The following is a 27,583-nucleotide window of genomic DNA, read 5'->3' on the forward strand; positions in this document are numbered from 1 at the left end:
TCTCTAATGATGGCTTACATATTTAATGCAATGACTCATTTGGCAGTTGACATTCGGTTCATGGCATTTGATTTCTTAGACCTTACTCTTGAGTATTATCCTCCTTCCTTTTCTTCTTATACAGAAAAGATTTTTCAGAATTATGAGGATATCCTAAGGAAGAACCAATATCATTTACAAGACAAAGAAAAACTAAAGGATACTTTTGCCGGGTTGGTTCGCTGCCTTTCACTTTTGCCATGGAATAAAGAAGAAACTGATTTGCAAAATAAGGATGAGATTGCACAAAGGGTTAATCAAGATGTGAAAATTGCGGATGTGCCAGATGTAGTTAACACTAGTCAATCAACTCCAGAGCATCTTTTGGAAGCAATGGTGGCCAACATTTGTCATAGTAGTAATAATGATATTAATAGTGAATCATCATTTTATAGATCAAAACAATCTACAATAAGTTCTGGAAAAAAACCTGAAGTTTCTATTCAAAATGTGTACACTGTTAATCCAAAAAGCTAACACAAATAATCCTAAATCTAGCAACTTTGCCGCCTACCAAATTCAGAGTTTCTAAACCAAGCACTGAAGCCAGCACTAGTAGATGCCCCTAAGCTCATGGTAGCCAGTAGCTGGCACCTTTGTCAAACTAGCTGATGCGAAGGATTGCATGCTAATTGTGATGCCATTGGTTAAAAGGATGGTACCAGATCATCATTCTCATGTCGTTGGAACTTATTTGGATGCTGTGAGGATTGCATTCTATGCCGAGATTGTTGAATCTGCCGATGCGTACTTGTTGGCTGGTCCCATTTTAATGACTATGATTCTGTTCCTCTCAAGAAAGAAAATGCGATTATTGCACGGCCGGATCAAGTTATGATGACTAATGGACCTGCGTTGCATGAACATCCATAACATGACAACAGACCGATAATATCACCTCACAATTCACTAGTGAACCATGTCAAACCAATAGTTAGCATAACAGTAGCGTACTTGTAAGAAGAGAACTGTATCGGGAAGAAGATAACCAAGTGCATCGTTGCCGATGATTCAAAAGTCATCGACGGTGTTTCTCACTCCGAATTTGAAGTTTCCGTCATCGGCAAAACCATTGTCGCAGCTCGCCGGAAGGGCAAGAACATGTGGCTTCAGCTCGATTCTCCGCCGTTTCCTTCCTTCCAATTCGGTATGGCTGGTGCGATATACATCAAGGGAGTTGCAATAATAAAGTACAAAAGGTCTGCTGTAAATGATGAGGATGAATGGCCTTCCAAATATTCAAAGTTTTTTATTCAACAAGATGATGGTTTGGAGATATCTTTCACTGACAAAAGAAGCAAGCACCATTTGTTCACCTGCAACAAACAATAATTAACATAACAGCAGTACAACAGCCAGCATAAAGTAATAAACCGGCAATGCAAAAAAAAAACAACAATGGAAATGAAACACCTGCACCTCATATGCCCAGACCTGTCGACAATAATTTTCACATGTCAAATGGAATGCCAACTGCTTTAAATTCCCAGCCTCAGCCAGATTCATTTCGGGCATCTGGGGTGAAGCGACCCGCCTCTTTTGCTTTTGCTTCCATATCTTCTAGTGAACCAAGCACATCTCCATTGCCTCCTCCTACCGGGAACCTGCATACTGTTTTCAACCATGGACAAACCAGTGCTAGAACAAAGTCGTATCAAACCAGTACAGGTTCAGCATCCGCTGTAAAGGATGCCAACTATTATAAAAACCTCATTTGGCAACATGGTGCAGATGGACAAGATAAGCCGATCTCAATAACTCTGTGTTGAAGCTTCTGGATTTGACTGTGGAAATTTTTGACAATGTTGATGAATTTGTCAAACCAACTGTTATCTTGTGCCAGCCTTGTGAAAAAACTAAATCACCTATCAAGCTGTACAGTGATGCGAAAGCACCGGAAGAGTTGGCTCTTCCGAATAATCGCTCGCCTGTCACGTTATTTGGAAGGGCAAGGCTTGGTCTCCAAGATGTCGGCCTTTCACGGGTACCATGCAATATTTTACCAGTTAATGTCCCTTTGCAAACAGATTCAAGTGATGCAAGACAAGAATGTTTAGATGCTGCTGCTGAAGTGAAACGGGAGTGATCACAGAAACAAATGCCGAAAGAGCTCTTGAGGAACTACGTGTTTATCAAGCTGGTGTGGCAACTGTCTTGCGAAGTGGTGAGAGCAACTCGGTCGAAAAAGAGCGTAAAACTACAACAGCGGCAAAGAGAAGAAACCGGGTGAGAGCAATATCCTGCCAAAACAACAACAAACAATGTCAAATTGTTACAAAATTAAGGACACCTCAGTGGAAGAAAGCAATTTCAATATTTTCAAAGAGAGCAATTTTGAGGCAAAAATGTGATCCTTGGAGACAGAGTCCCATTTATTTATGTTTACTGCTATAATAATCATAAACCTCAGAAGTTGCTGTGTCGTACACCGAATGGCACCAGTTTGGTCCTCATGCTCAAACCGTTTTGTTGTCGCAGCAACCAAACTACAATCTCACATTTGTTTCACTACCGCCATTGCCATTCATCTTTATCACTGTAGCACATCTCCTCACCAAATTACCTAACCATGACCTGCAAGAAACACACCAAACCATAACAGTCAATTTAGAACCTTCTGGTTACAACTTGACGGCATTGATATTTTCAATAAAAGAAAAGCTTGAAGATTGTTTCCTTCATCTCACAGTTGTGATGTTTCCCATGTGATCCGTACCAGCTATCAGTTGATCGATACATCTGAAGTTGATTTTGAAGACAAAATCCAACTTATGCTGCTGACAAGATGGAGACCAAGAAAATATTAGCCTATTCTGTGGAGGCAGAGATAAACAAATTTCAGAAAGAACAAAGGGAAGAAAAGAAAAATAACTGAATGCAACAGCATAATGCACGACACACATCATTGGTGAATTCCCCAAACCAAAGTCTAGAATCCATAAACTGTTAGCCTCTCCTATTACCTGCCCTCAAGATTGGACAACCAGCCTTTGCAGATGCTCAAAGAAAACTTGAACGCTGACATCATCAGTAAAGATTACATCTGAACCAGCAGCCATCTCGTGAGCATTATTATATGTTGCTGACGGATTCAGCTTCGCCAATAAAAACCTAGCCTGGGAACCATATTGGTCGCACACTACCAATCTAGGAACAAAGAACCGATCTCTAATTACTGCATTGGCATCATCTTGTGGAGCTTGTAATAGTGGTGCAAGGGCCTGGTGTTCTGGTTGGTTCAGGTATCCCAAGTTGCGCCATTGAGCTATCGTCATCCCATGAAAATAACCACACTAAAGTATGAATCTAGCAACAGGATCCGGTCTTGGTCCAGCAGCTTCTGTCGAAAGTGAGGTTCTTAGTCCAACCATGCTGGATGCACAAGCAACCCATAACCGAGTAAAACCTGAGCTGTGATCAAAATCGAAACTGCTTTTGGAATCTTCAATGTTTTTACTGCAGTAACAAAACCCAAAGCAATTGGCAAGCGTTAGAATTCCAGAAAATATCCCAATTTGGAGTTAAGACAAAATTCAAGAAGAAAGCTTGCGTTAAGAGTACCTTTTCGAATCTAGCATCAACAGGGTAATCCGAGTCTGAACATCAAAAAAGGTATTTTGCAGGATGCTCCTTTGAACATCAAATGCACCTTTGAAACCCTAAATCAGGAGATATAAATAGAGAGAGTGAATCAGTAAAAAGGAGAAAAAAAATCGGAGGCGGAAAGGAAAAACTTGAAAGCAAATCAAAACCCTAATCCTAAAGTAAAAGAAATCCAGCACTTGAAGAGGCGAAGAGAAAGGTTCGATTATTACCTGAGCTATCATCATCATCGAAGGTCCGAAGGTGAGCTCCCTCTTTTGTCTCAACCATGGGTTTGCTCTCTCTGGTTAACGAGGGTAAGCGATGAGGGCGAGAGAGAGACATTGTGAGCGATGGAGAGACGAGAGAGAGACGTTGAGAGACGTGGAGAGCGAGTCTGAAGCGAGGAAGAGCGATTTTTTTGTGTGAATGTAGAGTGAGAGACAACGAAGATGATGAATGTCTGTTACTTTTCTTTTTTCTTTTTTTTCTCTAATTTATTTTAGATAGAATAAGTCATTTTTTAAAAACAATTAAAATTCATTTAATTTTCCTAGGTATTAGTTAATAAATGTTTTTTTATATTTTCAATTTATACCCCATTGAAAAACCCAACAGCCAGGCGGCTGGGTTTAATTAGGTTAGTCCAACAGTTTTCTCTTTTATTAGTTTTTTTATTTTAATTCTGATTTTTAATCCATTTTAGTTTATTTATCCAATCTAGCATCAAAATAACAACTAGTTATAAATGGCCTAGTGGAGAGAGGGTAGTTTCATGATCTTAAGTGGAGAGGGTTCAATACTCATATGTAGCATTTTTTTTTCCTTTGGCATTTTATTTTCTTTTAGCATTTTATTTCTTTTAGCATTTTTTATGTTTATGTTTTATTATACTCATGGTTGATCTGCTTTCTTTTAATTTCATCATTCATTCAAAACCATTTTAAAACTATAAAAATCATATTTTTCTCGATTCAATGTCGAGCCCATTTTCATACCCTTGTAAGTCGATTGCTTTTAAGCATCGCCATCAACCTCACATAGCTTACTCTTGGGCTTTCTTACAATGAGCGGGTTCTCTTGCACTGACACTCATGCTTTATTTGTTGTTTGGGCCCGATTTAATTATTTCATGATTTTTTGAATCCCCATTCGACAAAATGTACCCCACTCCCCCAATGTGTATATAATTTTGTATTGTTTTATTTCTCTATTTGTTTTAGATACTAACACAAGAATAAAATCAACAATTTCAAAAAAATACAAAAATATGACTCGATCCAACGTCGAGTATTTTCTCAATAAACAAATCAACTCATTTCTCCCTCCTATTCCATTCCATTTCTTCCAAACTTTCATCAAACGCTTGATTCAACGTCAAGCCATTTTTTCTGATAAAAACTCAAAAAATATTAATCTACAGTTAAGACCCTTTCAATAAAGGTGGAAATGGAACATGGTGTATACCATGCACTCCTGAGACTAGGATTCGAGATGTATATCTCGCCAATCCTAGCTCTCGCCATCATCTAAATTTATCCACTTTGTTTTCTCAAACACTCAGTTAAATCTTTCTCAAACGTCCATCAATACTTGATCTAGGTCAAGTCATTTTCACAAAAAAACTCAAAAATACCTAATTCTTATTTAACACTTTTTCAATAAAGGTGGAAATGGAACATGGTGTATACCATGCACTCCTGAGGTTAAGATTCGAGACGTATGCCTCGCCAATCTTAACTCTCGCCATCGTCTAAAATTGTCAATGCGGTTTCTTCAAACCCTTTCTCAATCAAATTCCAAAATACTTAATTCATATCTTAAACTCTTTCAATAAAGTTGGAAATGGAACATGGTGTATACCGTGCACTCCTGAGGCTAGGATTCGAGATGTATATCTCTCTCATCCAAGTTCTCGCCATCACTCAAAATACATCCAACCAATCAAACTCTTTCTCGCCGCCGTGCGATTAATCAAAAACCTTTTTCATAAACGAAAGGTATCTTGTCTTAAGTGATACAAAACAATGTTTCGGCCACGATTGTTGAGTAGAGATAAATGACGCTTTTTCGAATGTAGATTTATAAATCCGTTCGATGTGTGGTATGCGTCCACTCCTCAGCTGTTTTGGGTAAAACGATGTTTTCGTCGATTAATACAATATAGCTTTCGCTAAAAATCGACCAACAAACAAACATTTTCTACCCAGAACTACGTAAGCCTTGATTTCTCTTTTGAGATACGTAGGAGCGGGATTTTTAAATCTTGGCAGGCCCACTAATAAAAAACTTAGGTTTAGTCTTTCGTTAAAAATCCAAAAACATTTCTTCTATCTTCTATTCTTTCTTTCCCACTTAATAATTTGAAAAGCCTAACATTTCAACTAACACTAACGCACACAACTGACCTAATGGTTCCCGTTGAGTACAACGGACGTGAGGGGTGCTAATACCTTCCCCTTGCGTAAACGACTCCCGAACCCTGATATTGGTTGCGATGACCATATCTTATCCTTTCATTTGTCTTGGGTTTTATCGATATTTCCCCTTTCCTTTTTAGGAATAAATAAAGTTCGGTGGCGACTCTGTTCAGTCCATCATTGCGAGCGTGCGATCGCGCTTTGCTTTGAAGTCGTATCCCCATTTTTAATCGAGGTGCGACAGATGGCGACTCTGCTGGGGAAAGTTTATCCCTAAGTGAGTCAAGCCTAGTTAGGACGTCTGTGTGCCTTTGTTTGTTTTATTGTGTGGCTTTTCTTTATTGTTTTTACTATCTTTATTGTTATATCTGTTGAATATTGGTTCTATTGTGATTGTTGGTACTTGGATCTTGATTGCAAACCATGTGGGAAAGACTCTACACCCGAGTCTAGAGTGAAAAAAAACATAAGATAGGACGATGGTTGAGTAGTACGGACTCCCGAGGTGAATACTTCGTAAGAGTCGGTACGAGAACCTCACTTAGAGTAGATTCTTTTGCAAATATTGTCGCCCGAGGTGTATACCTCGTAAGCGTCGATGTTTCAAAGGGGTCCATGACTCTAAGGACTTTTTTAGAACATTAAACCTTTGGCCAACTAGAAATGATGGTTGCGTAGTATGGATTCCCGAGGTGGATACTTCGTAAGGATCGATACGAGAACCTCGCTCAGAATAGATTCCCTAGATGGAGTTGATGACCGGAAAGTATTTTCCGTAAGCGTCAAACAATCTTTTGAATCCATGACTCTGAGTACCCTGTCTAGAACCGAGTCGATGGTTGCGTAGTACGGACTCCCGAGGTGAATACTTCGTAAGGGTCGGTACGAGAACCTCACTCAGAATAGATTCCCTTGATGGAGTTGACGACCGGAAAGTATTTCCCGTAAGCGTCAAACATTCTTGTGAATCAATGACTCTGGGGATCCTTTGTAACAAAGCCTTAGATCTTACCCGGTGAGAACCTATTCTTGGAAAACAATCAGATTCATCAGTACCTCAGACTTTTGAACCCGTGTATTGAAGAAAAAACACAAATATGCATGGCTTGCATTGCATTCATTCATTGCATCTGCATCTCATCATAACGCATGTCATTTTCCAGACAAAATAAAAAAACTCATCCATCCTTTGTCCGTGAAGCAAAGTGATTCTCAACACGCGTTTAGAACAAAGAACCATGTCTCAGGAGATGATGGACGAGCTAAGGAAAAGCCAAGAAGCACTGAAGGGGGAACTTAATCTTTTGAAGAGCCAAATGAGATGAGTCTTGGAAACCCTGCAAGTCTTGTTGAGAAAAGAGGGTCACCCAATATACACTGCTGCAACAAAGAGAGCTACTACCCCGCATCCATCCGGTGTTACCTCAAGTCAAGAGAAGTTCTATGTGGCAACTCCTCATTTACCAGTATATGGACCTCCCTCAAGACGTCATCATCAATATCCTCTGGCTATTGCTCCTCAAAGTCACCAAAGCCAGGTTCAGAACAAAAATCAGAATCAGAACAAGGGGAACAAGGATCACAATGACTCGATTCCGGTGCCATATAGCAAGCTCTACCCGCATTTGATCCAAAATGCTTTGGTGACCCTTCGAGCTCTCGCACCTGTGTCACCATACCTGCCATGGTACAATCCAAATGCAACATGTGAATTCCATAAAGGAGCATTGGGACATGACCTGGATTCTTGCTTAGCGTTGAAAGCCTTGGTGCGAGGGTTGATTAACAAAAAGAGCTTAATCATTAAAGAAGATCATCCGAAGGTCAGGTGCGAATACCATACTGGGACAATGGGGCACTCCATCGAGGAATGCAAGAGTTTTAAGCTCAAACTGCGAGGATTGATTGACATAGGGTCACTAACATTCAAGGAGGAAGGCTCAGGTACATATACCTTGATTTCTGAGCCAGGTAATGAGAAAGGGAAAGGACCCTTGAGACCTCTCAAGGTTTTGTACCACAAGGAAGATGTCAGGGATGTGGCTAATGAGCTATCATTGTTTCCTGGTAAGAGCATTGAGATACCGTCTTGGATTTCCAATGTCACGACCCATACCAATGAAAGAAAAGGAGAAGTGAGTAGTGGATCCAAGAGGGTTGCGTTCAACGATGAGAATGAAGGAAAGGAATTTGGAAATCATCATGCCAATGTCAAAAAGCTTGTTGATCCCAATCTTCAAGTTTGAAGAAGTCAATTCCCCAAAGCTGGCAATCATTTGGCTGTTTCAACACTTCTTTTGTAGTTTCTTTGCATGTTGACTGTTAATTGCTTTTAAGCATTGTTGTTTTCTTTGAATTGGTAAGATTAATGAAATGTTTATGCATCTTTTGAATTGATCCATTCGTATTCACTCGTTTCTCATTTATGTTAAAAACAAAAAATACTCCTCTCATTCACTTTTGTTTATCAAACCGTTGTGTTAACAAAGATTGGAGGGAGGATGATGAAAACAAAACACCTGAAATTGTTGTGGTATGCTTTTGAGTAAAACCTTGTCGATGATGTAAGGCATTGTTTCAAATCCCCAAACACTGAAGTTATAAGGAGTTAATCCCTAGACAACCACTTTGAGCCTAGAAGTTGGTGTTTATTTCGGATCTAAAACCCTTAATCTTAACCTGGGGCAGGGTAGTTGTGTTCAGATAGTTTGGTCATGCAGTCGATCTTTCAAAAATCGTCCATATATACTTCCTCCAATTAGGTTCAACCACATGTTATCCTTCGCGCACATGTTGAAGTGTCGAAGAAGTTGAGAAAAGCTAAAATTAGTGTTGGTTGATCCTCATCCACCAATAATGTGGCAGTCAACACCTTTAAAAAAATAGAAAAAAGCCCACTAGGTCAAATACCACAAGATGACTTAGGCAAAAGTTAGGGCATCCCGATGGACCAAAAGCTTCAAAGAAGCGGTCCAGGCAAAATTAGGGATAAAATAAATCAATCAAAAGAGGTCATTAAATCCTCGAAAAAAACAAAATAAGGTGACTGCCATTTCAAGAAAACTCGTCTTGAACCCTCATCACACCTTCGAACCATCTTGGAAGTCGGATGCGTGTATTGAATTAACTGAACGTAGGAACTGGAGATCATCAAGAAGAAGGGGTGGGTAAAAACAAATTTTGAGCCTTATATCCTTTTGTTTCAAGAAACCGTGAACCAGACCACGTTACAACCCTTAAAGGACCTAATTGAGACAGGGTTTATTTTGAAAGCATACTATAACAAGGTTGTCTTAACTTGACTCCAAACGATTTTTGTTAATCATTTGATAGCACCAACTTGCATACTGTGAATGACTTGATCACCATTGTGTTCTTATCAATGACTCGTTCACTGTTTCACCCGTTCATATCAATAAATTTTGATTTCAAATTTTTGCATAAGCATTGAATTAAAATTACCATTTTTGAATGAACAATCTTATTTGCGAGTCAACACTTAGCATCAAAGAAATTCGATACACAGTTGAGGAACTTGATGGAGTGAAAGAAGTCTAGTTAGGGGCAAATCAATTTGAGCATCCGTTAATTCGAGCTAATCACCCTAAGGGTCATCTAGCCAAGAGTAATCTGCTTCAAGAATCAGACCGGGGCAAGCCACCTCAGAGCTCAGTAAGTCCAATCACTCCAAGGTTCAGTTAGCCAAGAGAAATTTGCTTCAAGACTTAGACTGGGGGCAAGCCACCTCAGAGCTCAATGAGTCCAACTATCCAAAGGACAGTTAACCAAGAGTCTGCCATTCCAACATTTGGTTAGTCAAGTTCAGACCACTGCAAGTTTCAAACACTTGGGGCAAGCCATCTCGAGGTAGTCTCATGGCAAGTTGTTTCCAAACCCACTTTCAAGGTTAACATTGCCAAAGTCCCAACAAACTGGGGCAAGATGAGCCACAGAGGGGCAAAACCTCTTTCTTCATGCCTTCAAATTGTTCAAACAAATTCTGCCATACGTCAACAACTATTGAGTTTAAGGCGAGTGCCCGAAAATTATGCTAGCACGATTCATTAATCCTCCAAAAGGATCCATTGGCTAAGTTGTGGCCATCAAACTGGATAGAATCCTCCTTCGACAACATCTATCATAAAATATTTGGTTGAGTTCTCGGTGTTGAGGAATCATGAGCTTCCATAAAAAGCCTTTACAAACTCCCAGTCCACTCAAGTGTCAGCATGATCATTCATATATCATGCATAAAAGGAAATTCAAATCATGCATAGCCGAAATGTACTTCGTGCTCATTTTGCATTGACCCAGGTCTTGTTGTCGATCCTAGATCTTTTGACCTTTGATTCCAGTTTGTATTTGGTGCCCTTAAACCAACGTCCGGTTTTCGCAGTCATTTTCAAGTCCAATTGTTGTTGGCAAAATCCGTTAAAGGGTGGTTGTAGTCCATTGCTTACGGTCAGAGTCCAATTGTTGTTATTCCGGTATCAGGTCATACATGAACCTGCTCTGAAGATTTGTTTTCCCTGTTGTTCAATACTATTCAGGTCATATATGAACCTGTTGTTGAGCTTTTATTCCGGGGTCAGGTCATACTTGAACCTGCTCTGAAGATTTTTTACTTTTGTTCAATACTATTCAGGTCATATATGAACCTGTTGTTGAGCTTTTATTCCGGGGTCAGGTCATACTTGAACCTGCTCTGAAGAGTTTTTCCTTTTGTTCAATACCATTCAGGTCATATATGAACCTGTTGTTGAGCTTTTATTCCGGGGTCAGGTCATACTTGAACCTGCTCTGAAGAGTTTTTACTTTTGTTCAATACTATTCAAATCATATATGAACCTGTTGTTGAGCTTTTATTCCGGGGTCAGGTCATACTTGAACCTGCTCTGAAGAGTTTTTCCTTTTGTTCAATACCATTCAGGTCATGTATGAACCTGTTGTTAAGCTTTTATTCCGGGGTCAGGTCATACTTGAACCTGCTCTGAAGAGTTTTTCCTTTTGTTCAATACCATTCAGGTCATATATGAACCTGTTGTTGAGCTTTTATTCCGGGGTCAGGTCATACTTAAACCTGCTCTGAAGAGTTTTTTTTCCAATTTTTGTTCAATACTATTCAGGTCATGCATGAACCTGTTGTTGAGCTTTTATTCCGGGGTCAGGTCATACTTGAACCTACTCTGAAGAGTTTTTCCAATTTTTGTTCAATACTATTCAGGTCATGTATGAACCTGTTGTTGAGCTTTTATTCCGGGGTCAGGTCATACTTGAACTTGCTCTGAAGAGTTTTTTTCCCTTTTGTTCAATACTATTCAGGTCATGTATGAACCTGTTGTTGAGCTTCATTCCGGTGTCAGGTCATACTTGAACCTGCTCTGAGATTCTTTCTCTGTTTGTTCAATACTATTCAGGTCATGTATGAACCTGTTGTTGAGCTTTTATTCCGGTGTCAGGTCATACTTGAACCTGTTCTGAAGAGTTTTTCTCCATGATTATTCCCCAGCATTGTCAGGTCATACATGAACCTGTTGTGGAAATTCTCGTATTCGGGCTTAGTAAGTCAAATTGTGAACTTACTCTCTTGTACTCTAAATACTGCTTATCACACTCCACTTAGATTACTCCCCAGAGTGTGTTTGACTCTCCAGCAGGACTGTTTTCCCCAGCAAGTTGTTTTACCCCATTTGTTTGTCTCCCTGTGGGTCATCAGTATTCCCCACAGTTTGGTCTGTCTAGTGACATCTCCTGTTAAGGGTCCACCATATCCCTAGCAGATAAAAATTAAAAAAAAGAATCACGCATCCATGCATATCATATCATATCATATCATATCATATCATATCATATCATATCATATCATATCACATCATGTCATAGGGATTCAGGATCAAAATCCGGGTCTTCTTAGTATTTAACCATCTCCCACTATGATCATATGAAGAGTGTCCTACTTCATATTCTCTAGTTGAAGATACTTAAATAGGGGCAACTGTCATACCCCGATTTTGGTCCTGAAAATTTTTCATTTTTTTGGCACTTGGCCTAAAGTTCATTTGCATACATTCATGACCAAAAGCAACCATCCATTCCCAAATCAATTTTTTTTTATATAAACATTGGTTATTCCTATACATTTTATGTTACATACATCAAACTTCATGGCATACATCATGAGCAATTCAAATGAAAAAGTTTATCTCAGTCCCACAACAAAACAACAACACTCAATTCATGAATTTAGTATTCACTCAGGACCTCCAACTGTCCGTCGTCTTTTTCCGACTCCGGCGCCGGTGTTAATCTCCAATACAATCTGTCTCAAACCAGGAGGAAGAAGCAAAATGGGTTTAGAAGGCCTGTTATCATAAAAAAAACAAGAAGGGTTTGACTTTAAAAGAACTTCTTCAGCACACATCTCATCATAATGCAAAAGTTCGAAGAGATGCATTGATGGGTATTAAGGACTTATTCAGTAAACATCCAGAAGAACTGACGTCGCACAAGTACCGTGTTGTAGAAAAACTCCGAGAGCGTATTAGTGATGATGATAAAGTGGTTCGGAAATTATTATATTTTTTAAACTAGTGATTTTTACCTAGTTGTAAAGAGGATAATCAAGAGCCTATCACTTCTCTAATGATGGCTTACATATTTAATGCAATGACTCATTTGGCAGTTGACATTCGGTTCATGGCATTTGATTTCTTAGACCTTACTCTTGAGTATTATCCTCCTTCCTTTTCTTCTTATACAGAAAATATTTTTCAGAATTATGAGGATATCCTAAGGAAGAACCAATACCATTTACAAGACAAAGAAAAACTAAAGGATACTTTTGCCGGGTTGGTTCGCTGCCTTTCACTTTTGCCATGGAATAAAGAAGAAACTGATTTGCAAAATAAGGATGAGATTGCACAAAGGGTTAATCAAGATGTGAAAATTGCGGATGTGCCAGATGTAGTTAACACTAGTCAATCAACTCCAAAGCATCTTTTGGAAGCAATGGTGGCCAACATTTGTCATAGTAGTAATAATGATATTAATAGTGAATCATCATTTTATAGATCAAAACAATCTGCAATAAGTTCTGGCAAAAAACCTGAAGTTTCTATTCAAAATGTGTACACTGTTAATCCAAAAAGCTAACACAAATAATCCTAAATCTAGCAACTTTGCCGCCTACCAAATTCAGAGTTTCTAAACCAAGCACTGAAGCCAGCACTAGTAGATGCCCCTAAGCTCATGGTAGCCAGTAGCTGGCACCTTTGTCAAACTAGCTGATGCGAAGGATTGCATGCTAACTGTGATGGCATTGGTTAAAAGGATGGTACCAGATCATCATTCTCATGTTGTTGGAACTTATTTGGATGCTGTGAGGATTGCATTCTATGCCGAGATTGTTGAATCTGCCGATGCGTACTTGTTGGCTGGTCCCATTTTAATGACTATGATTCTGTTCCTCTCAAGAAAGAAAATGCGATTATTGCACGGCCGGATCAAGTTATGATGACTAATGGACCTGCGTTGCATGAACATCCATAACATGACAACAGACCGACAATATCACCTCACAATTCACTAGTGAACCATGTCAAACCAATAGTTAGCATAACAGTAGCGTACTTGTAAGAAGAGAACTGTATCGGGAAGAAGATAACCAAGTGCATCGTTGCCGATGATTCAAAAGTCATCGACGGTGTTTCTCACTCTGAATTTGAAGCTTCCGTCATCGGCAAAACCATTGTCGCAGCTCGCCGGAAGGGCAAGAACATGTGGCTTCAGCTCGATTCTCCGCCGTTTCCTTCCTTCCAATTCGGTATGGCTGGTGCGATATACATCAAGGGAGTTGCAGTAATAAAGTACAAAAGGTCTGCTATAAATGATGAGGGTGAATGGCCTTCCAAATATTCAAAGTTTTTTATTCAGCAAGATGATGGTTTGGAGATATCTTTCACTGACAAAAGAAGCAAGCACCATTTGTTCACCTACAACAAACAATAATTAACATAACATCAGTACAACAGCCAGCATAAAGTAATAAATCAGAAGTGCAAAAAAAAAAAACAATGGAAATGAAACACCTGCACCTCATATGCCCAGACCTGTCAACAATAATTTTCACATGTCAAATGGAATGCCAACTGCTTTAAATTCCCAGCCTCAGCCAGATTCATTTCGGGCATCTGGGGTGAAGCGACCCGCCTCTTTTGCTTTTGCTTCCATATCTTCTAGTGAACCAAGCACATCTCCATTGCCTCCTCCTACCGGGAACCTGCATACTGTTTTCAACCATGGACAAACCAGTGCTAGAACAAAGCCGTATCAAACCAGTACAGGTTCAGCATCCGCTGTAAAGGATGCCAACTATTATAAAAACCTCATTTGGCAACATGGTGCAGATGGACAAGATAAGCCGATCTCAATAACTCTGTGTTGAAGCTTCTGGATTTGACTGTGGAAATTTTTGACAATGTTGATGAATTTGTCAAACCAACTGTTATCTTGTGCCAGCCTTGTGAAAAAACTAAATCACCTATCAAGCTGTACAGTGATGCGAAAGCACCGGAAGAGTTGGCTCTTCCGAATAATCGCTCGCCTGTCACGTTATTTGGAAGGGCAAGGCTTGGTCTCCAAGATGTCGGCCTTTCACGAGTACCATGCAATATTTTACCAGTTAATGTCCCTTTGCAAACAGATTCAAGTGATGCAAGACAAGAATGTTTAGATGCTACTGCTGAAGTGAAACGGGAGTGATCACAGAAACAAATGCCGAAAGAGCTCTTGAGGAACTACGTGTTTATCAAGCTGGTGTGGCAACTGTCTTGCGAAGTGGTGAGAGCAACTCGGTCGAAAAAGAGCGTAAAACTACAACAGCGGTAAAGAGAAGAAACCGGGTGAGAGCAATATCCTGCCAAAACAACAACAAACAATGTCAAATTGTTACAAAATTAAGGACACCTCAGTGGAAGAAAGCAATTTCAATATTTTCAAAGAGAGCAATTTTGAGGCAAAAATGTGATCCTTGGAGACAGAGTCCCATTTATTTATGTTTACTGCTATAATAATCATAAACCTCAGAAGTTGCTGTGTCGTACACCGAATGGCACCAGTTTGGTCCTCATGCTCAAACCGTTTTGTTGTCGCAGCAACCAAACTACAATCTCACATTTGTTTCACTGCCGCCATTGCCATTCATCTTTATCACTGTAGCACATCTCCTCACCAAATTACCTAACCATGACCTGCAAGAAACACACCAAACCATAACAGTCAATTTAGAACCTTCTGGTTACAACTTGACGGCATTGATATTTTCAATAAAAGAAAAGCTTGAAGATTGTTTCCTTCATCTCACAGTTGTGATGTTTCCCATGTGATCCGTACCAGCTATCAGTTGATCGATACATCTGAAGTTGATTTTGAAGACAAAATCCAACTTATGCTGCTGACAAGATGGAGACCAAGAAAATATTAGCCTATTCTGTGGAGGCAGAGATAAACAAATTTCAGAAAGAACAAAGGGAAGAAAAGAAAAATAACTGAATGCAACAGCATAATGCACGACACACATCATTGGTGAATTCCCCAAACCAAAGTCTAGAATCCATAAACTGTTAGCCTCTCCTATTACCTGCCCTCAAGATTGGACAACCAGCCTTTGCAGATGCTCAAAGAAAACTTGAACGCTGACATCATTAGTAAAGATTACATCTGAACCAGCAGCCATCTCGTGAGCATTATTATATGTTGCTGACGGATTCAGCTTCGCCAATAAAAACCTAGCCTGGGAACCATATTGGTCGCACACTACCAATCTAGGAACAGAGAACCGATCTCTAATTACTGCATTGGCATCATCTTGTGGAGCTTGTAATAGTTGTGCAAGGGCCTGGTGTTCTGGTTGGTTCAGGTATCCCAAGTTGCGCCATTGAGCTATCGTCATCCCATGAAAATAACCACACTAAAGTATGAATCTAGCAACAGGATCCGGTCTTGGTCCAGCAGCTTCTGTCGAAAGTGAGGTTCTTAGTCCAACCATGCTGGATGCACAAGCAACCCATAACCGAGTAAAACCTGAGCTGTGATCAAAATCGAAACTGCTTTTGGAATCTTCAATGTTTTTACTGCAGTAACAAAACCCAAAGCAATTGGCAAGCGTTAGAATTCCAGAAAATATCCCAATTTGGAGTTAAGACAAAATTCAAGAAGAAAGCTTGCGTTAAGAGTACCTTTTCGAATCTAGCATCAACAGGGTAATCCGAGTCTGAACATCAAAAAAGGTATTTTGCAGGATGCTCCTTTGAACATCAAATGCACCTTTGAAACCCTAAATCAGGAGATATAAATAGAGAGAGTGAATCAGTAAAAAGGAGAAAAAAAATCGGAGGCGAAAAGGAAAAACTTGAAAGCAAATCAAAACCCTAATCCTAAAGTAAAAGAAATCCAGTACTTGAAGAGGCGAAGAAAAAGGTTCGATTGTTACCTGAGCTATCATCGTCATCGAAGGTCCGAAGGTGAGCTCCCTCTTTTGTCTCAACCATGGGTTTGCTCTCTCTGGTTAACGAGGGTAAGCGATGAGGGCGAGAGAGAGACATTGAGAGCGATGGAGAGACGATAGAGAGACGTTGAGAGACGTGAAGAGCGAGTCTGAAGCGAGGAAGAGCGATTTTTTTTTGTGAATGTAGAGTGAGAGACAACGAAGATGATGAATGTCTGTTACTTTTCTTTTTTCTTTTTTTTCTCTAATTTATTTTAGATAGAATAAGTCATTTTTTAAAAACTATTAAAATTCATTTAATTTTCCTAGGTATTAGTTAATAAATGTTTTTTTATATTTTCAATTTATACCCCATTGAAAAACCCAACAGCCAGGCGGCTGGGGTTAATTAGGTTAGTCCAACAGTTTTCTCTTTTATTAGTTTTTTTATTTTAATTCTTATTTTTAATCCATTTTAGTTTATTTATCCAATCTAGCATCAAAATAACAACTAGTCATAAATGGCCTAGTGGAGAGAGGGTAGTTTCATGATCTTAAGTGGAGAGGGTTCAATACTCATATGTAGCATTTTATTTTTCTTTGGCATTTTATTTTCTTTTAGCATTTTATTTCTTTTAGCATTTTTTATGTTTATGTTTTATTATACTCATGGTTGATCTGCTTTCTTTTAATTTCATCATTCATTCAAAACCATTTTAAAACTATAAAAATCATATTTTTCTCGATTCAATGTCGAGTCCATTTTCATACCCTTGTAAGTCGATTGCTTTTAAGCATCGCCATCAACCTCACATAGCTTACTCTTGGGCTTTCTTACAATGAGCCGGTTCTCTTGCACTGACACTCATGCTTTATTTGTTGTTTGGGCCCGATTTAATTATTTCATGATTTTTTGAATCCCCATTCGACAAAATGTACCCCCACTCCCCCAATGTGTATATAATTTTGTATTGTTTTATTTCTCTATTTGTTTTAGATACTAACACAAGAATAAAATCAACAATTTCAAAAAAATAAACAAAAATATGACTCGATCCAACGTCGAGTATTTTCTCAATAAACAAATCAACTCATTTCTCCCTCCTATTCCATTCCATTTCTTCCAAACTTTCATCAAACGCTTGATTCAACGTCAAGCCATTTTTTCTGATAAAAACTCAAAAAATATTAATCTACAGTTAAGACCCTTTCAATAAAGGTGGAAATGGAACATGGTGTAAACCATGCACTCCTGAGACTAGGATTCGAGATGTATATCTCGCCAATCCTAGCTCTCGCCATCATCTAAATTTATCCACTTTGTTTTCTCAAACACTCAGTTAAATCTTTCTCAAACGTCCATCAATACTTGATCTAGGTCAAGTCATTTTCACAAAAAAACTCAAAAATACCTAATTCTTATTTAACACTTTTTCAATAAAGGTGGAAATGGAACATGGTGTATACCATGCACTCCTGAGGTTAAGATTCGAGACGTATGCCTCGCCAATCTTAACTCTCGCCATCGTCTAAAATTGTCAATGCGGTTTCTTCAAACCCTTTCTCAATCAAATTCCAAAATACTTAATTCATATCTTAAACTCTTTCAATAAAGATGGAAATGGAACATGGTGTATACCGTGCACTCCTGAGGCTAGGATTCGAGATGTATATCTCGCTCATCCAAGTTCTCGCCATCACTCAAAATACATCCAACCAATCAAACTCTTTCTCGCCGCAGTGCGATTAATCAAAAACCTTTTTCATAAACGAAAGGTATCTTGTCTTAAGTGATACAAAACAATGTTTCGGCCACGATTGTTGAGTAGAGATAAATGACGCTTTTCCGAATGTAGATTTATAAATCCGTTCGATGTGTGGTATGCGTCCACTCCTCAGCTGTTTTGGGTAAAACGATGTTTTCGTCGATTAATACAATATAGCTTTCGCTAAAAATCGACCAACAAACAAACATTTTCTACCCAGAACTACGTAAGCCTTGATTTCTCTTTTGAGATACGTAGGAGCGGGATTTTTAAATCTTGTCAGGCCCACTAATAAAAAACTTAGGTTTAGTCTTTCGCTAAAAATCCAAAAACATTTCTTCTATCTTCTATTCTTTCTTTCCCACTTAATAATTTGAAAAGCCTAACATTTCAACTAACACTAACGCACACAACTGACCTAATGGTTCCCGTTGAGTACAACGGACGTGAGGGGTGCTAATACCTTCCCCTTGCGTAAACGACTCCCGAACCCTGATATTGGTTGCGATGACCATATCTTATCCTTTCATTTGTCTTGGGTTTTATCGATATTTCCCCTTTCCTTTTTAGGAATAAATAAAGTTCGGTGGAGACTCTGTTCAGTCCATCATTGCGAGCGTGCGATCGCGCTTCGCTTTGAAGTCGTATCCCCATTTTTAATCGAGGTGCGACAGTCACATTTCCTTATTCTTCCACGACATAGACCGAATTATCTTTGAGATGCCCTGCACTAGTAAAAGTATCAGGTATCATGAGAATTTTCCCCTTGATCGCACCTGTGGCTACCTTCTTTTGAGTCAGCTGATGGGAACAAAATCCTAGCCCAAATATATCTTTGTTCACCGGTAATTCGATTACTTTTCCCCAGCCTTCGGGGTGTCCAACCTGTATTATTGTCTCCGTATCTTTCCATGAAGCCATAGAAAGTTATGTTCTTTGAGATTCCTTTGCCCATGGATCCATTTCGATATTCACTACTTTGAATGCTTGAAAAGGAGTTTCGTGGATCTCTCCCCCAACCTAGACATATCTAAATGATGCCAAATGACTCACTATAATGTCCTTTTCTCCTTCCGCCATTACCAGTTTACTGCCAATCATGAGCTTCAGTCTTTGGTGAAGAGTTGAAGTTACCGCACCATCGAGTGTATCCATGGACGTCCTAGGAGACATCTGTAGGCGAGGTATATGTCCATCACATAAAATGTTATGAAGAAAATGTGAGGCCCAATCTTCATAGAGAGGTCAACCTATCTTACCACTGATCGTCTTGAGCCATCAAAGGCTCTCACTATGAGCAAACTCATTTTCATCCCCAATATTTCGATCGTCAACTTAGACAACAAGTTCTTAGGTAGAGCGTTGATCGATGAGCCAGTATCTACCAACGCTCTGGATAAAATTGTATCCACACACTCAATTGAAATTTGCAACACTTTGTTGTGGTTTCTACTCTCATGTGTTAATTCATCATCATTGAAACCCAAACAGCTGCTTGCAGAAATGTTGGCCACGACGACTTCAAACTGGTTCACCGATATTTCTTGAGGGACGTGCGTTTCCCTTGAGAACTTCATCAATGCTTCCATGTGCACCTCAAAACTCATTAACGATGCCAATATAGATATCTTTGAGGGTTTTTAGTTGAGTTCATCAACCACTTTGTAATCACTCTTTTTGATGAGGCAGAGAAATTCTTCAACTTCATCATTAAAAGTTGCTTTCTGAGCTACGTTCTACCTCTGATTATCATTCACCACTTGTCTACCCTGGTTCTTGCTTGAAGATCTCTGGTTGTTATTGTCTGAGGGAGGTGTTGGTACAAATACTCTACCACTTCGGGTTTTGCCCCCGACTCTAGTAATATTCACATTATCTTTCTTAGGCTCCATCTATTCTTCCTCTACTTTCTGCCCGTAGATATAAACCTTTGAGTCGTAATTCCATGGCACAACCTTCGTACTGTCAAAAGCGAATGGTGAAGGTACAATATTCACAAGTGGTGTCACAGGATATGCTTTTGCAGGGATCGAGATCGGATCATAGAGAATCTCAATAGGCACACGTGTCAGATCATAAGGGATCTCAAGAGTAGCCACTTCCTATATGGTATATATTTGTCCTACTAACATAACCTTTTGATCTATCAATTCCTGAATACTAATTTTCAACTTTCCACAGGCTTGAGGATTCATCAAGCAATCTTCACAGTCCACATCACATCCAAGGTACATCTTGTTCATCAATAATTGCTCCTTGACAGCAACCAACTGAGTTTTTATCTCATTCATACTGAACATCGTCTTTTTATCTTCCCATTCCTCTATCGCACATACGGAGGCGCCGACATGATGTGGCATAAGATTATTGTTTGTGTTGGGACCATTTGGCATGAATGTAATGGCCTTAGCATCAATCAAGTCATATACATTGTATTTGAGAGCCTTGCAATTCTCAATCGTATGGTCGGGTGCTCCCAAGTGGAATTCACAATGGGCATTGGCATCATATCTAGGAGGAATAATAGTTGGAGGCTTCAACTTCCTTAACTTTACCAAAGACCCCTTGAGCAGATATGGCGATAAACGAGCATAAGTTGTCAGGATGGGATCAAACTTCCTCTCTAGCTTCCTTTGCCTCTGTTGACCGGGTTGATAGTATTTTTGTTGTTGACAAGCATATGGTTGTTGGTACGGAGCTGGATGTTGACCAACATTCTGCTCTGTCGGGATGGTATAAGGTTGTTGTTGATACAGACCAAGTGCCACAACAACTACTTATTGATAAGGCGCCTGATATGCTCTACCATTTCCCCTAGCCACTGACGCATTATTGGTTTCTTCTTTCTTCTTGGCGAAACCGGCGTAAGGTTTCTTTGTCCCATTCGAAGGACCAACAACACTTTGAACCTTTCCACTTTTTAGACAATTCTCGATCCTTCCCCCGATGACCACCAGATCCGAGACTCCCGTAGAAGTACTTCCTATCAACTTTTCCAGATATGGCCCTTGAGGGGTTCCCATGAACATGTCAACCAAGTCTTTCTCAAGGAGCGGAGGTTGAACCCTAGCTGCCAACTCTCTCCAACGCTGGGCGTACTCCTTGAATGATTCATCAGTTTTCTGTCTCAAACTTTGGATTTGATCCGATTTGGAGCCATATTTGTATTATACTGATAATGTTTAAGAAATTCCTCGTCCAATTCCTTCCATGTTCGGATAGACGTACTCTCCAATTGCATATACCACTCCAATGAGGCCCCACTAAAGCTATCTTGGAAGAAGTGCATGAGTAACTTCTCATCACTAGAGTATGCAACCATCTTCATGCAGTATGCTCGTACATGGGTTCTGGGATAGCTAACCCCCTTATATTTCTCAAAGATAGGAACTTTGAATTTGGCAGGTATTTGGACGTCTGGCACCAGGCACATCTCAGCAGCATCTAACCCAAAAGCGTTGTACCCTTCTATAGCTTTCATCTTCTCTTATATGGCACGAAACTTCCTTTCTATCTCAGCATTGGTCGGTCCAAAAGCATCATAGACTGATTCATCTCTTGGATTAAGGAAAGCATCATTTTGATCGTCCACCTCAAAGACAGGGGGATTGACAGTGTGAACAACATTTTGGTTTACTAGACCTTCTCCCACAGATGAAGGTATGCCCGCAGGTGGGCCCACAAGAATTTACACAGCAGGATTGACAGGTGTAGGTGTATGAGGGTTGGTAGCAGCAACAACCCTCTAATTGGCTTGATGGAGTTCCTCCTGCAATAGCTTCTTAGACTTTGGCCACAACTTGGATTGTGTCCATCAGTTGCCCCATCTGGGTACGCATTGTGAACATGTCCTCTCTCAAAGTATCATGGTTCTGTTTGAGCTAATCCATGAGTGATTTTTGCTTACTTCGAGTGTTATATTGATGTTGAGAGGTCATTTTTCTGTTTCTAGATGGAAAAAAGGTCAAGTGGTAAGTCTCTTGTTTTGCTTTATGTCATGCAGAATGATGTATGCTTTGGTTTTATTATTATTTTTTATTGGTGAAGGTCTTAGTTGTCGTGTTATTCATTTCAAGAAATAGTTAGACATTTGGCATTGTAATCAAAAAATAAAACCATACACAAGGTGGAATCATAAAACCTCATCCATTCATCTTTTTTTTGGAACATAACAAGTACAAGTAAGCTAAAGAGACAACCCTCTTTGCACTGAAAACAAATACAAGTTATAAGTTGACTTGGAGAATGATCCCTTGAGATTTGCGAAGAGCTTCAACATCGGTAATTAGCTCAGCTAGATTCTTCTTATAGAACTTCACAAAGTTGTAGACTTGGTGAGGAGTATTTTCTAGGCACATGATTAGATCAACCTCTTTCATCTTGTTGGGGATATCTTGAAGAGCATAGTTGGTCATAATAGCCATATTTGTGTACTTGTTCTTCCATTCTATATAAAGACCTTGCACATTCCTAATGATGGCTTCTCTTTCAGCTATGGCACCTTCAGTTCTTTGATAGGTATCTTCCCAATATTGGCAAATATTCCTCAACTCTTGGTAGACTTCATCAATAATTCATGCCTTCATGTTCTGGATTTGCTCACAGGCTCTTCCCAATTGGAACTTCTCATGAAGGTAGGCTCGGTGTATCTTCTCTTTATCCAAATTTTCACGGGATGTGTGATCCTGATACTCCTTGATGGTTTTCATTAACTTGCTAGTTTGACCTTCATAGTCCTCTCTTGCACTCTTTTGGGGCAAGTTGAACAACTCTAGAGTCTTCTCCAAGCCTCGGACGATGCGCCAGGATCGATCCAATTCATTATTGTGACCACTGAGTTCTAAATTTTCTCCTAGGAGAGCACCACTGACCCACTCTTTCTTCCCTTTTTATTCCCTGGATCTCTTCTTGCTGCTTTCATACAGGGTTTTCACTTCCTTGCTCTTATCTTCCAAAACCTCGTTCTTTTACTTTTCTTTAATGACCTGGAATCATAGCAGAGTGTTTTCTAATTCGAGCTCACTAATATTATTAGTAAGTTTCTCAACATCCTCTTGTAAGATTGGCTCAAGCTTTCGTACTCGAGGGAAAGATGAAGACTTAAAGTAGAAAGGGATTTTACCAATTTGGGCTCTTTCCTTTACCCACTAAACATATGGCTCCTTGGCAATGACATTATTCTTCCCTAGTCCTGGACCACTTCTGATAATATTTGTCCAATCTTTTCTCACTTTCCTTACAACATGGTTAAGTTGATCAATACTATTGATGACAAACTGTACCAGGTCTTTATCCTCGGGAGGGCCATTCATTGCTGTAGCACCTCAAATTTGCACCCATCATTGTACATACATTTTCATATTAGGTCATAGCATATCATGGTCCACTGCATGGCATTGCATTGTCCCATTTGCCTCAAGTACAAGCCAATCAAGAAATTAGGTCAAACTGATCAGGAGATCAGTCAGTCAAGCAAGCAAGGGTGTTTCTCAAGGAGCCAAGGCCCTAGGGTTGGTCCATCAAGTTCACATGACTTGGGGGTCCATTTGAAGTGTTTTGGTCAAGGATTGGATGTTCAGAAGTCATCAGTTCATGCACAGTCAGGCAAAGAACCCTAGACAGTCAACAGTCAGTCAAAGCAGTGGATGGTGGCCATTCTTGTGGAATTTGGACACCATGCTCATTAATCAAGAGTTCATATGTCTTGGGACATCATTTGAAGTCAAGTTCTCAAGGAATTAGGGTTTGGAATTCATCAGAAGAGTTTCAGTCATCCAAAACCCTAGAAAAGTCAACTGTTGGTCAACTGTCCATTTAATCAGTGATTTGTTGATGGAAAATGGTTTGAGAGATCTTATTCATGTCCAAATAGTCCTCATATATCATGTCAAACACCATCATGGAAGAATTTGAAGCCAAATCAGAAATTTCCCAAAATGGAAACTGGACCTGTAACTGAAACTTACCAAAAATGGAAAGTCTTGATCCTCAAACTTACATCATGATACAAGCTTCAAATGAATTTTTGCCCAACATGAAAGTTGAATATCTTGTTCTCCCATTTCCAAAAAGTCCAAGAACTCTCAATTCCCATGTGTGGTTGGCAAGTTATGATCGAATCGATTTCAGAAATTCTTGAACTTCAAAAGGCCATATCTCTCAAACCATTTGGCCAATTTTGGTGGGGTTTTTTCCTACAAGTCACATTTGATCCCCTCTTTCCAAAAATATAAATTTCATGAGCCAAAACCTTGCCAATCAAAATGGCATTTTTGAACCTAGCATATGTGAAATTCAAGTTTGACCAATGGTTGACTTTTTGAATTATGCATTTTTAACACTTGGGGCCAATTGGAACTTGCTTGGAATGTTATTTGCAGCATGTACAAAGGCAAATTCGTGCAAGTACCTACACCCATCACATAGCCATACTTAGTTGCTTGAAAATGGGAAGAAAAGTACAATTTGCAACCACCATATCCCACATATCCATGAGCCATGCCTTGTACTATGAAAACAGAAAATCTTAACATATTTTTTCTGTCAAGAACAAACCACTACTAGCAGCCTCAAAACACAGAACTTCACTCATTCTCAAGAACTCTTTTTTGGCATTTTTCCAAAATCTGTCAAAAACTCTCAAAGAACTGAACATTACCTTGCCTAAAACAACATCCATACAACATTGTGGACATGTTTCAACCATCATTTTGCAGCTGTAAAGCCATGTTCATGGACTGTTTTGGAAGAGCTTCATTAATGGCAGAAGCTATTTAGAGCCATTTCAAGCTATCTCAAGCCAAGCTTCCTTCACCATTCACCTTGTGGAAGTTTGTTGAGCATCTGTTTTGAGCAAATATAGCCAAACAACAACTGCATCACAACTTTGCTTCAGATTTGGTAAGAAATCAAACTTAACCATTTGCTAAATCATGCTATGCTTTGTATAGGTCTTGCCATGCTGATTCTATTAAGCTTTAAATCACTGAAAATGGTTGAGTAATTAGGAAAAAATGTTGATTTGAAATTTGATGTTCATTTATGTTTTTATGTGATTTGTCCATGATAGCATGATTCCATGAAAATGGTTGTTAGATTGTGAATGTGTGATGAAAGATACACGTATTGATATATTTGTTTTTGAATTTGGAGAAAAAAAAAATTTTGAGTTAGGTTTGAATTGATGAACACATTAATACTGGAACTGTTTTTTTTCTTTCTGCTATTCAAACAATGAGTTTTGTTTTTTTTCAGCAAAGCAGTACTGTTATTCTTTTAAAATTCCAAAATCATTTATTTCCAGAAATTGCTACAGTATACGTACCGCATGTGATGGCCTAGGATTGAGTTTGATTTGCCTGTTTTTACTGCCATAAATTGCCTTGCCTTGTTTCCAAATAAAATGCCAAAAGGCCTGGGGCGAGGGGGATTCGAACCCCAGACCTTTGCCTCAAAGCTTCAAATACCAAGTGTTTTACCACTGGGGCGCAATGCCAATTCATTTATTTAACGCCTTCTATGAAATATATATTAAAAGGAGCGCTGACCTCCCCATTTAAATGAAACGCTGAGTTTCAACACTCAGCAAGGGGCGTTTTGGTCTTTTGGCATTTCATTACATATTTATTCCAATTAAAATCAATTCATCTCAATGTTTATTTCACTTTGTGACACCAACTTACAAAAATCATTGCGCCTCCAATTTTAGTCCAAAAATCATGGGAATTTTTGCATTGTCTTCCTCATGACCTCTAGTATTTTATCATATTTTTTCCAGATTTTTTTGATCAATGGTTTTTAAATGGTGCTAGGGTTTGTGACATGTGACCAAATATTATACACTTTGCCAAAACATTTGTGAAATGATGAGAATGTATCCAATGGCTCCCAAATTTTTTGTGCTTAAACTAGACACACTCATGGTGATTTTGGTGTAGAGTTTGTGAATTTATCATTGCTGGTTTGTGAGTTATGAATTTTTGAATTAGGGTGTGACAATTTGTGTCACACCATTGATGCCCAACTTCATGATTTTCATTACCATGTTTCTTGACCTCCAATTGATCTGATTTTTTGCATGAACCTACTCTTGTATGTATAGTTTACATGTGATTTTTTGTGGATTTATTTGTGGCATTTCCTAATTGTTTGAGATTTTCTCCCCTGGTTAGTCATATGTTGACCTTGTGTGACACTTGTTCCCATTTCATTTGTGAAATTCTCATACTTTATTGGATGGACATGAAATTTTACATGAGATAACTAGACGTCCTCATTTTTGCCATGGTTTTGATCCCATTCATTTATCATATGCCATCTCTGATTTATGAATTTTCTAAGTTGATACATGTTTGTTTGACTTCTTTGAGCATGTTCAAAATTGCTTTGACTTTCTGATTTTCATTGACTGCCTTCCACTTGTCCAAATGAGATGAAATTTGACATGCTTACCATGCTGTGGATTGTGATTGACCATGATTTATTTGGTGATTTTTGGAAATGTTTGAGTTGACTTTTGAGTTAAATCTTGCTGTTGACTCCTATGAGCTTCTGTTTGCTATACTTTGACCTAAATTGTTCATGAAATGATGATAGTGATTGATATGCATGTGAACCCAATTGGTTGTGTTTCTTGAATGTTTAAACTTGACTTTGATTGGATATCCCTTGCTGTTTTGTCTTTCTCATTCATTTTTGACCCTAGGCTTGCCCTAGTGGTCCTGTTACTCACTTTTGAGCTTGTGTTTTCAGGTTGGCCAACAAATGACCAATGAGACCAATTCTTTTTGTTTGAGCTTGCCTAAATACCATGACTAACTTGTGTGTTTTGTAGGTGGCTTGGCTCACATGCCTTAAGCCTTGTGCCTTGCACATCCATGTGCCTCTAATTGACTGTTGGTGTCTGTTTCTGTTTGTTTTGTTTGAAGTTGCATACTAACATCTGCTTGACTGTTTCAGGTGCTTTAGTTGCTTAGTTCCTTGTGAACTTTTTGCTTTGCTTTGCTTGTATAAGCAATTTGCATTGAGGTACGTCTCTTTTACTTCATGTAGTCTGGAAGACCTGGCCTGTTACTTGGCCAGGCAACTGTCTGAAGTCCTCCTTAAGAGGCAATGTTTGTGGATGTTTAATTTTGTCCTTGCATAGAGTCAAAGACCTCCTAAGTGAAGAGGCAATTGGTGGAAGGTAGGGATATGCAATCTATCCCCCACTATTCAGTGTGTCATCTGCTTTGCTCACACCACTGTGTTGATGCATTGCAGATACAAACCCAAGATCTTGTGCAATTGCACAG

At 39.1% G+C, this 27,583-nt stretch overlaps 1 long non-coding RNA gene across 5 annotated transcripts; it reads right to left on the reverse strand.

Moving 5' to 3' along the window:
- Positions 1-460: 460 nt before the first annotated feature.
- LOC127128084 (uncharacterized) lies at positions 461-4,067 on the reverse strand. 5 transcript variants are annotated; one of them, XR_007805667.1, is made up of 7 exons: positions 3,855-4,067; positions 3,601-3,698; positions 3,003-3,495; positions 2,727-2,816; positions 2,445-2,613; positions 1,459-2,279; positions 461-1,355 (listed from the first exon to the last, which is right to left on the reverse strand). It is a non-coding gene; the product is annotated as an uncharacterized LOC127128084 (long non-coding RNA). The 5 variants fall into 5 exon arrangements; XR_007805664.1 differs by having other exon boundaries at positions 461-889; positions 994-1,355; positions 2,445-2,816; XR_007805666.1 differs by having other exon boundaries at positions 2,467-2,816.
- Positions 4,068-27,583: the final 23,516 nt, after the last annotated feature.

This window comes from Lathyrus oleraceus, chromosome 3 (assembly GCF_024323335.1).
Source record: "Lathyrus oleraceus cultivar Zhongwan6 chromosome 3, CAAS_Psat_ZW6_1.0, whole genome shotgun sequence".
NCBI classification, from domain to species: domain Eukaryota; kingdom Viridiplantae; phylum Streptophyta; class Magnoliopsida; order Fabales; family Fabaceae; genus Lathyrus; species Lathyrus oleraceus.